At 38.5% G+C, this 3,602-nt stretch overlaps 1 pseudogene; it reads right to left on the reverse strand.

Moving 5' to 3' along the window:
* Positions 1-1,679: 1,679 nt before the first annotated feature.
* On the reverse strand, positions 1,680-2,130 carry LOC125923753 (40S ribosomal protein S12-like; annotated as a pseudogene).
* Between the last annotated feature and the right edge of the window lie 1,472 nt (positions 2,131-3,602).

Below are 3,602 nucleotides of genomic sequence, written 5' to 3' on the forward strand. Positions count from 1 at the left end.
AGATTGCAAGAAATCATTTTATAAACACAAGCCAGAGAAAAGTCTGTGCTTACCCCTAAAACTAAGCTGAACTGAAGGGAAAACAGAGGTGATTACTCACTCAGGTTAACGGACTGGTGTCTATAAATGACAAGAGGATATATTAAAGAAGTCATTAACTTTATATACTGAACTGTTGCTAATGATATTTTAATAAAAGTTGCTCTGGAAGTAACCCTTTCTGGCTAATTTCTCTTCTCTCTTTGGAATCTTTGGTAGTTAAAAAAAAAAAAAAAGGAAACCACTAAATTCAATATGCATCTGCAACTTTTACAACAGTTCATGTGGAGCATACAAAGTTAACAGCTTATAAATTCTCCTTCCCTCAAAAAAGAAAATGGGCATAAAGAAACTATGAATCACTGTTGTGGTCACTCCTGTTAAAATACTTCTTCAATATACTTTGGACTATTCATTTTCTTCTTACATATAAATTTTACCTTTCTCTAAATAAACACAAGGACACCAAAAGTCAGAGAAGGAACAGAATAGGAATTCAGGTAGGCAGATGAAGCTTAAGTAACAAGGGGGCTCTTACAGGTGAGTTTGGAGGAAGTCTCTTTAACTTGCGTCAGTTAACACGAGGCAGAAGGGCCAAATGAAGGCAGAAATGTATTCCAAGCAGTCTAGTCAAAAGAGTTCAGGACTTAAGCAGAGTTCAGGTAACAGATACAGGCAACAGCACAAAGCAGGATCTTAACACATTTTATATGCTTTATATGCTTCCTATTAAGGAAAGAACTTTATGTGCTTCCTGTTTTGTTTTGTTTTTAATATTTATTTATTTTTGAAAGGGAGAGACTGAGTGTGAGCTGGGGAGGGGCAGAGAGAGAGGGAGACACAGAATTCAAAGCAGGCTCCAGGCTTCAAGCTGTCAGCACAGAGCCCAGAGTGGGGCTCTAACTCACGAATGGTGAGATCATGACCTGAGCTGAAGTCAAACGCCTAACCCAACTGAGCCACCCAGGTGCCCCTATGCGTTTCCTGTTAAGGATTCTCAAACCTGACCTGAGTGAGTGTGCAGTGGAGGTCAGTGGAGTAACTGGATGAAAGGAAGAGAATAGCAGCTTTTGACAGAAACGAATCCTGACGGGCCATTGAGGACTAGGTATCTGGGAGAGTTTAAAAAATTTTGGAGCCATGAATATTCTCCAGCATGTTCTCTAACTACACTGGAAAATACAGGATAAATTGAAAAAATCATTTTACCAGCATCTGGGGAAACGCAGTGTTGCCAAGTGGTGCTAACACTTAGTAGAACAGTTAGAACGTTTTGGCTATTAATAATGAATAAAACCCACTCATACTGTGAATAATACCCAAACAATAAGGAAACTTATTATGTCATGTAACAAGGGAGTTCAGAGGTAGGGTGGGCTTGATAGATGCAGTTCCCTAACAATGTCATTAAGGATCCAGTGTATTTTCATCTCTTTACTTTGCTATCTGTTTACTTTGTAGCTCTTTGTCAAGAGCTTCATCCTTTAGGTAACAGCTTCATCCTCAGGCAATAAAAAGATTGTATCAGAAATTCTTGGCATCATAACCCAGGTATGCCAACATCCAGAGAAAGAATACCACTCTCAGGAGTGAGGAAGTATTTTTATTTATTTATTTGGAAAAAGAATCAACTTTTTTACTTGTTCATTTCTTGCATTTGAAGTATTCGTTGATGACATCCTTGGCCTGAGACTCTTTGCTATAGTCCTTAACCACCATACAACTGCAACCAACCACTTAATGGGGTTTTCCCTCTCTGTCTGTGTTACAGAAGCCTACCTAGCTTTCCTAGTTTCTTGTTGTCATCAACCTTAATTTGGTTGATCTGGTGTTCAGTACAACGGGGCCTCCACCAACTTGACATACATAGGGCCACCACAGTTGGATGCAAGCACACAAAGATGGGCTTGGCACTTGTCTAAGGCTTTGGCAGATTTGTGAATTCCACGTGCTAGGGCATCGTGGATGAAGGCCGTCTTTAGCACCTCTTGTAAAACAGTATTAACCTCCATTACGCCTCCAACAGCAAAGCCTTCCTCAGCCATGGCTGGTGTTGACTTATGGGTGAAGCCAAATCTTGACTACACTGGAGCACCGCCCCCCCCCCCCCAACCCAGCAGCAGGGAAAGAGCAGGAGTGAGGAAGTATTTCTATGAATCCTGGTACAATTGGTCACATGAAAATTTGGAACCAATTACTGGCAAGGCAATGGAATAACTATGACTGGTTTAGACTAGCCATCTGGGGTGGATTAAATTTCAGAGTAATTATTTATACTCAGTAAGATTTAAGATATTGCTTTTGTTGGGATTTCCTTAGTTTCTCCTTAAATTGTCCATACGTTACTATAAGTTATAATTATTAAATGCTCATCTGTCTTGGTAAAGAGTTCTTTTTCTTCCCTCAAACCGTGAAGCCATAACTGAGGTACTACTGTTTTTCTTTGATAACCTGTAAGGAAATGGACATCTGATTAGTTGGCTTGTAAACCAACAGATAAAATGATGAAAACTGTCTAGGAGATAAATGAATTCATATTAACTATGGCATACACGTATTAAGCAGGTTTAGTCACATTTAATTCAGGATGATTGAGGTTCAGAATTAATGCTATAATTTCATACTATTGACCTCAAGACAGCAGGGGGTGGGTGAGGGGCATTGTGACCTTGTCTTAATTCTAGAAAGGCAGATAATAAAATTATACAGTGTCACTTGAGCTTATCTAGCATCACTGTAAAGACTACAAGAACTAAGCAGTGAGGGGTGATGAGAAGTAGTTAATTATCTCTGAGATTATAAATGGCAGGTTTTTAGGTGAAGAGTCACACTGTTTCTGTCCATCAGCAGGCCTGGGTGAATTGTGTCAAACTGTGTGACAGGAGAAGGCCTAAACCTTTCACTTGTGAAAGAAGAAAAGAGGTGGGTGCCTGGATGGCTCAGTCGGTTGAACATCTGACTTCTGCTCGGGTCGTGATCTCACAGTTCATGAGTTCCAGCCCCGTATCAGGTTCGCTGCTGTCAGCACAGAGTCTGCTTCCGGTCCTCTGTCCCCCTCTCTCTCTGCCCTCCCCTTTCTCAAAAATAAAAAAATAAAACAAATTAAATAAATAAATAAATAAAACAAAATATATATATATAATAAATAACATTAAAAATAAATAAATTAATTAAACATTAAAATAAATAAATAAAATAAATAAAAACATTAAAAAAGGAGTAAAGAGATTAAAGAAGCTCAATTCCCACCAAAGATCATGATTTCCAGGCACCTAAACTAGTTTGTATCTTCATTCCTGCCGAACAAAGGTATGACAGAGCTATGTACTATTAAACAGTGTATAATTCTTGAATGAAAGCACTGAAAAGAATTTTTTGAAGATTTTTCACACGTTAAAGGGAAAATTCTAAAGTGAAAGAAAAATACAGTGAAATGTAAGGACCCCATTTTTCGCCTCGAATAATTGATTTCATTAGACATACACTTGTTGAAGTGGTTTTCAAACTTTTCTGATCATAACCCACAGTATGATATACATTTACACAGACACACATAGACACAC

Source organism: Panthera uncia, chromosome B1 (assembly GCF_023721935.1).
Source record: "Panthera uncia isolate 11264 chromosome B1, Puncia_PCG_1.0, whole genome shotgun sequence".
Lineage (NCBI taxonomy): Eukaryota > Metazoa > Chordata > Mammalia > Carnivora > Felidae > Panthera > Panthera uncia.